Source organism: Microcebus murinus, chromosome 28, assembly GCF_040939455.1.
Source record: "Microcebus murinus isolate Inina chromosome 28, M.murinus_Inina_mat1.0, whole genome shotgun sequence".
Lineage (NCBI taxonomy): Eukaryota > Metazoa > Chordata > Mammalia > Primates > Cheirogaleidae > Microcebus > Microcebus murinus.
Genome location: NC_134131.1, coordinates 17,661,303 through 17,668,980, shown reverse-complemented (window position 1 = coordinate 17,668,980; position 7,678 = coordinate 17,661,303). Strand labels below are relative to the sequence as shown.

The following is a 7,678-nucleotide window of genomic DNA, read 5'->3' as shown; positions in this document are numbered from 1 at the left end:
TTTTTTTTTTTTTTTTTTTTTTTTTGCCTCGTGTTCTGTCCCCATTCGGAGAGCGCGGCGGCAGTGGGGGGTGGGGGGCAACCCCGCCCTCAGCGCCCGCCACGGTGCCTGGCGCCCCAGCCCGCTCCGTGGGGCCTCCTCTTGCCCCAAGCCGCAGCACCGCCGCCACGCGGCAGCAGGCGTGGCATCTGGACTGTCGGGTCTCAGACCGAGGGTCTGGTCGGTGGGAGCCGACACGCTGGAGGAAACCTTGAGAGTCTGAGAGGGGAGGGAGTTGCAGAAGAAGGCCAGGATGTCATTTTGAGGGAGTTGTGACCAGAACTCGTCCCGTTGATTTTGGCGTTCTATGGGCTCCACGTAGGAATCTTTGGTGGTGGCACCGGATGTTGGGGGATGCACAGTCACACCCAGACGTGCTCGACAGGCCCCCTTTTCCTTTTCTTTTCGGAGTCATTTTTTAAAAAAAAAAAAAATGCCTCTTGGCCGGGCGTGCTGGCTCACGCCTGTAATCCTAGCACTCTGGGAGGCCAGGTGGGCGGACTGCTCGAGGTCAGGAGTTCGAAACCAGCCTGAGCAAGAGGGAGACCCCCCATCTCTACTATAAATAGAAAGAAATTAATTGGCCAACTGATATATAGATATATATATATACAAAAAAAAAATTAGCCGGGCACGGTGGCGCATGCCTGTAGTCCCAGCTACTTGGGAGGCTGAGGCAGCAGGATTGCTTGAGCCCAGGAGATTGAGGTTGCTGTGAGCTAGGCTGACGCCATGGCACTCACTCTAGCCAGGGCAACAAAGCGAGACTCTGTCTCCAAAAAAAAAAAAAAAAATGCCTCTTACCTCCATTATTGCATTCTTTTCTCTCTCTCTTTTCAAGCAGATTATGGGAGTACAAGTATTAAGGTTCCATGTATTGCCCGTGCCCCCCTCCCCCCTGTTGTCTTAGCAGCCTATGGTGGGGGTACCAATGTTAAGGTCAGGTACATTGTCCTCTCCCCGCCTCCCCCCTCTGGTCAGAGCTTCAAGTGCGCCCATCCCCCAGTCGGTGCGCACCCACCCCATTCCTAAAGGGTGTGTATGCCCATCACCTCCCCCCACCCGATGGAGGTGATTCCTCTACGTCCACTTAGGTGTCCATGGGTTCCTACCAATTTGCCGGTGAGCACGCGCACGTGGTGCTCCTGTGTCCACTCTTGGGATACTTGGCTTACTGGAACGGGTTCCAGCTCCGGCCAGGAGAACACGGGAGGTGCCCGCTCACCGCCGTTTCTCATAGCTGAATAGCACTCCGTGGTGTGCACGCGCCACGTTTTATTAATCCACTCGTGGATCGATGGGCACTCGGGTCGCTTCCACATCTTTGCAATGGTGAATTGTGCCGCCACAGACACCCGAGCGCAGGTGTCTTCTGCGTAGGCTGCGGGCCTGGCTCTTCTGAATGCCGCTAGCTCGCGACCCACGGGTGAACCTGGTCAGGGTACTTTCTCTAAGGAGCAGACTCTGATCCGGGCGGGCTACCGGTGTTTCTGTTTGCTTGTTTCTTTCTTCCATTTCGGGAAAGGCTTCCTTGCTGGGTGTGGAAATCTCCTGTGCCTTTCCTCGCCTCTTCTGTCAGCTTTAAAATCCTCTTTCAGTTGCCACCCTCACAAACGTCTCAGGAACGTCTTTACGGTGCCTTCGTTAGTGAAATGACCCTCAATGAAGCTGGAACCAAATCTCTCATCGCCCATTTTTAGCAAGTCCACACCCCAGGGTGGTTGGGGTCCAATCCAGCCCCGGCCAGGCCCAGGCCCCCTGGACTGGGCCACAGGAGGACACAGAGTAGGGTCCCGGCCCCCACGGTAGCGGTGCCGGCAGTTCTGCAAGGGCTTGGGGGGTTTCCAGAGGTAGGAGATGGAGGGGACTGATTTCTCCAGCGCCCCCCAAAACACCCCACCCATGGCACACATCCCGAGAGACGCCCCTACACTCGCTCCCCTCCCCTATGCGCTGTGCCCCGGCCCCGGTCCGGGGCGGATAGGCGGCAGCCCACACGCAGGGCGGGGGCGCAGCTGAAAGGGGTTGTGCTGGAGGGCGGCCCCTGGGGCCAAAGGCGACCGCCCGCGCATGCGCAGGCAGCAGCGGCGCACTGGGTTGGGGGCGGGTAGGTGAGGGAGGCGAGGCCAGGAGAGGAGGGCGGCTGGAGGTCTCCGCCTTGGCGGGTCCAGCCGTGGAGGCTGGAGGCGCATCTGGTGTGTGTCAGTGTGTGAGTGTGTGTGTGTGTGTGTGTGTGTGTGTGAAGACAGCCCCCCACCCCGCCGAGCCCACCACGCCCGGCACCCCAGCCCCGTGGAGACCTCGGGACCCGGCCAGCGAACTCAACCAGCCCGGCCCGGCCCCGAGTGGGTCGGCGCGGGCGCGGGGCCTGGGGCGGGAGGAGGCGCGGGGAAGCGCAGAGACGCTCGGCTTCTTGAGCGGGGCTGGGGCGCCCTCCGCCGTCTACGGCCACACCACCCTGAACGCGCCCGATCTCGTCCGATCTCGGAAGCTAAGCAGGGTCGGGCCTGGTTAGTACTTGGATGGGAGACCGCCTGGGAATACCGGGTGCCGTAGGCCTTTTTTTTTTTTTTTTTTTTTTTTTGCCTCGTGTTCTGTCCCCATTCGGAGAGCGCGGCGGCAGTGGGGGGTGGGGGGCAACCCCGCCCTCAGCGCCCGCCACGGTGCCTGGCGCCCCAGCCCGCTCCGTGGGGCCTCCTCTTGCCCCAAGCCGCAGCACCGCCGCCACGCGGCAGCAGGCGTGGCATCTGGACTGTCGGGTCTCAGACCGAGGGTCTGGTCGGTGGGAGCCGACACGCTGGAGGAAACCTTGAGAGTCTGAGAGGGGAGGGAGTTGCAGAAGAAGGCCAGGATGTCATTTTGAGGGAGTTGTGACCAGAACTCGTCCCGTTGATTTTGGCGTTCTATGGGCTCCACGTAGGAATCTTTGGTGGTGGCACCGGATGTTGGGGGATGCACAGTCACACCCAGACGTGCTCGACAGGCCCCCTTTTCCTTTTCTTTTCGGAGTCATTTTTTAAAAAAAAAAAAAATGCCTCTTGGCCGGGCGTGCTGGCTCACGCCTGTAATCCTAGCACTCTGGGAGGCCAGGTGGGCGGACTGCTCGAGGTCAGGAGTTCGAAACCAGCCTGAGCAAGAGGGAGACCCCCCATCTCTACTATAAATAGAAAGAAATTAATTGGCCAACTGATATATAGATATATATATATACAAAAAAAAAATTAGCCGGGCACGGTGGCGCATGCCTGTAGTCCCAGCTACTTGGGAGGCTGAGGCAGCAGGATTGCTTGAGCCCAGGAGATTGAGGTTGCTGTGAGCTAGGCTGACGCCATGGCACTCACTCTAGCCAGGGCAACAAAGCGAGACTCTGTCTCCAAAAAAAAAAAAAAAAAATGCCTCTTACCTCCATTATTGCATTCTTTTCTCTCTCTCTTTTCAAGCAGATTATGGGAGTACAAGTATTAAGGTTCCATGTATTGCCCGTGCCCCCCTCCCCCCTGTTGTCTTAGCAGCCTATGGTGGGGGTACCAATGTTAAGGTCAGGTACATTGTCCTCTCCCCGCCTCCCCCCTCTGGTCAGAGCTTCAAGTGCGCCCATCCCCCAGTCGGTGCGCACCCACCCCATTCCTAAAGGGTGTGTATGCCCATCACCTCCCCCCACCCGATGGAGGTGATTCCTCTACGTCCACTTAGGTGTCCATGGGTTCCTACCAATTTGCCGGTGAGCACGCGCACGTGGTGCTCCTGTGTCCACTCTTGGGATACTTGGCTTACTGGAACGGGTTCCAGCTCCGGCCAGGAGAACACGGGAGGTGCCCGCTCACCGCCGTTTCTCATAGCTGAATAGCACTCCGTGGTGTGCACGCGCCACGTTTTATTAATCCACTCGTGGATCGATGGGCACTCGGGTCGCTTCCACATCTTTGCAATGGTGAATTGTGCCGCCACAGACACCCGAGCGCAGGTGTCTTCTGCGTAGGCTGCGGGCCTGGCTCTTCTGAATGCCGCTAGCTCGCGACCCACGGGTGAACCTGGTCAGGGTACTTTCTCTAAGGAGCAGACTCTGATCCGGGCGGGCTACCGGTGTTTCTGTTTGCTTGTTTCTTTCTTCCATTTCGGGAAAGGCTTCCTTGCTGGGTGTGGAAATCTCCTGTGCCTTTCCTCGCCTCTTCTGTCAGCTTTAAAATCCTCTTTCAGTTGCCACCCTCACAAACGTCTCAGGAACGTCTTTACGGTGCCTTCGTTAGTGAAATGACCCTCAATGAAGCTGGAACCAAATCTCTCATCGCCCATTTTTAGCAAGTCCACACCCCAGGGTGGTTGGGGTCCAATCCAGCCCCGGCCAGGCCCAGGCCCCCTGGACTGGGCCACAGGAGGACACAGAGTAGGGTCCCGGCCCCCACGGTAGCGGTGCCGGCAGTTCTGCAAGGGCTTGGGGGGTTTCCAGAGGTAGGAGATGGAGGGGACTGATTTCTCCAGCGCCCCCCAAAACACCCCACCCATGGCACACATCCCGAGAGACGCCCCTACACTCGCTCCCCTCCCCTATGCGCTGTGCCCCGGCCCCGGTCCGGGGCGGATAGGCGGCAGCCCACACGCAGGGCGGGGGCGCAGCTGAAAGGGGTTGTGCTGGAGGGCGGCCCCTGGGGCCAAAGGCGACCGCCCGCGCATGCGCAGGCAGCAGCGGCGCACTGGGTTGGGGGCGGGTAGGTGAGGGAGGCGAGGCCAGGAGAGGAGGGCGGCTGGAGGTCTCCGCCTTGGCGGGTCCAGCCGTGGAGGCTGGAGGCGCATCTGGTGTGTGTCAGTGTGTGAGTGTGTGTGTGTGTGTGTGTGTGTGTGTGTGAAGACAGCCCCCCACCCCGCCGAGCCCACCACGCCCGGCACCCCAGCCCCGTGGAGACCTCGGGACCCGGCCAGCGAACTCAACCAGCCCGGCCCGGCCCCGAGTGGGTCGGCGCGGGCGCGGGGCCTGGGGCGGGAGGAGGCGCGGGGAAGCGCAGAGACGCTCGGCTTCTTGAGCGGGGCTGGGGCGCCCTCCGCCGTCTACGGCCACACCACCCTGAACGCGCCCGATCTCGTCCGATCTCGGAAGCTAAGCAGGGTCGGGCCTGGTTAGTACTTGGATGGGAGACCGCCTGGGAATACCGGGTGCCGTAGGCCTTTTTTTTTTTTTTTTTTTTTTTTGCCTCGTGTTCTGTCCCCATTCGGAGAGCGCGGCGGCAGTGGGGGGTGGGGGGCAACCCCGCCCTCAGCGCCCGCCACGGTGCCTGGCGCCCCAGCCCGCTCCGTGGGGCCTCCTCTTGCCCCAAGCCGCAGCACCGCCGCCACGCGGCAGCAGGCGTGGCATCTGGACTGTCGGGTCTCAGACCGAGGGTCTGGTCGGTGGGAGCCGACACGCTGGAGGAAACCTTGAGAGTCTGAGAGGGGAGGGAGTTGCAGAAGAAGGCCAGGATGTCATTTTGAGGGAGTTGTGACCAGAACTCGTCCCGTTGATTTTGGCGTTCTATGGGCTCCACGTAGGAATCTTTGGTGGTGGCACCGGATGTTGGGGGATGCACAGTCACACCCAGACGTGCTCGACAGGCCCCCTTTTCCTTTTCTTTTCGGAGTCATTTTTTAAAAAAAAAAAAAATGCCTCTTGGCCGGGCGTGCTGGCTCACGCCTGTAATCCTAGCACTCTGGGAGGCCAGGTGGGCGGACTGCTCGAGGTCAGGAGTTCGAAACCAGCCTGAGCAAGAGGGAGACCCCCCATCTCTACTATAAATAGAAAGAAATTAATTGGCCAACTGATATATAGATATATATATATACAAAAAAAAAATTAGCCGGGCACGGTGGCGCATGCCTGTAGTCCCAGCTACTTGGGAGGCTGAGGCAGCAGGATTGCTTGAGCCCAGGAGATTGAGGTTGCTGTGAGCTAGGCTGACGCCATGGCACTCACTCTAGCCAGGGCAACAAAGCGAGACTCTGTCTCCAAAAAAAAAAAAAAAAAATGCCTCTTACCTCCATTATTGCATTCTTTTCTCTCTCTCTTTTCAAGCAGATTATGGGAGTACAAGTATTAAGGTTCCATGTATTGCCCGTGCCCCCCTCCCCCCTGTTGTCTTAGCAGCCTATGGTGGGGGTACCAATGTTAAGGTCAGGTACATTGTCCTCTCCCCGCCTCCCCCCTCTGGTCAGAGCTTCAAGTGCGCCCATCCCCCAGTCGGTGCGCACCCACCCCATTCCTAAAGGGTGTGTATGCCCATCACCTCCCCCCACCCGATGGAGGTGATTCCTCTACGTCCACTTAGGTGTCCATGGGTTCCTACCAATTTGCCGGTGAGCACGCGCACGTGGTGCTCCTGTGTCCACTCTTGGGATACTTGGCTTACTGGAACGGGTTCCAGCTCCGGCCAGGAGAACACGGGAGGTGCCCGCTCACCGCCGTTTCTCATAGCTGAATAGCACTCCGTGGTGTGCACGCGCCACGTTTTATTAATCCACTCGTGGATCGATGGGCACTCGGGTCGCTTCCACATCTTTGCAATGGTGAATTGTGCCGCCACAGACACCCGAGCGCAGGTGTCTTCTGCGTAGGCTGCGGGCCTGGCTCTTCTGAATGCCGCTAGCTCGCGACCCACGGGTGAACCTGGTCAGGGTACTTTCTCTAAGGAGCAGACTCTGATCCGGGCGGGCTACCAGTGTTTCTGTTTGCTTGTTTCTTTCTTCCATTTCGGGAAAGGCTTCCTTGCTGGGTGTGGAAATCTCCTGTGCCTTTCCTCGCCTCTTCTGTCAGCTTTAAAATCCTCTTTCAGTTGCCACCCTCACAAACGTCTCAGGAACGTCTTTACGGTGCCTTCGTTAGTGAAATGACCCTCAATGAAGCTGGAACCAAATCTCTCATCGCCCATTTTTAGCAAGTCCACACCCCAGGGTGGTTGGGGTCCAATCCAGCCCCGGCCAGGCCCAGGCCCCCTGGACTGGGCCACAGGAGGACACAGAGTAGGGTCCCGGCCCCCACGGTAGCGGTGCCGGCAGTTCTGCAAGGGCTTGGGGGGTTTCCAGAGGTAGGAGATGGAGGGGACTGATTTCTCCAGCGCCCCCCAAAACACCCCACCCATGGCACACATCCCGAGAGACGCCCCTACACTCGCTCCCCTCCCCTATGCGCTGTGCCCCGGCCCCGGTCCGGGGCGGATAGGCGGCAGCCCACACGCAGGGCGGGGGCGCAGCTGAAAGGGGTTGTGCTGGAGGGCGGCCCCTGGGGCCAAAGGCGACCGCCCGCGCATGCGCAGGCAGCAGCGGCGCACTGGGTTGGGGGCGGGTAGGTGAGGGAGGCGAGGCCAGGAGAGGAGGGCGGCTGGAGGTCTCCGCCTTGGCGGGTCCAGCCGTGGAGGCTGGAGGCGCATCTGGTGTGTGTCAGTGTGTGAGTGTGTGTGTGTGTGTGTGTGTGTGTGTGAAGACAGCCCCCCACCCCGCCGAGCCCACCACGCCCGGCACCCCAGCCCCGTGGAGACCTCGGGACCCGGCCAGCGAACTCAACCAGCCCGGCCCGGCCCCGAGTGGGTCGGCGCGGGCGCGGGGCCTGGGGCGGGAGGAGGCGCGGGGAAGCGCAGAGACGCTCGGCTTCTTGAGCGGGGCTGGGGCGCCCTCCGCC

General features: G+C 60.0%; 2 non-coding genes across 2 annotated transcripts; both read left to right on the top strand.

Moving 5' to 3' along the window:
* The first annotated feature begins 2,479 nt into the window (after window positions 1-2,479).
* Window positions 2,480-2,598, top strand: LOC142865510 (5S ribosomal RNA). The gene has a single exon (XR_012915711.1). It is a non-coding gene; the product is annotated as a 5S ribosomal RNA (ribosomal RNA).
* A 2,482-nt stretch (window positions 2,599-5,080) lies between these two features.
* On the top strand, window positions 5,081-5,199 carry LOC142865509 (5S ribosomal RNA). The gene has a single exon (XR_012915710.1). It is a non-coding gene; the product is annotated as a 5S ribosomal RNA (ribosomal RNA).
* Window positions 5,200-7,678: the final 2,479 nt, after the last annotated feature.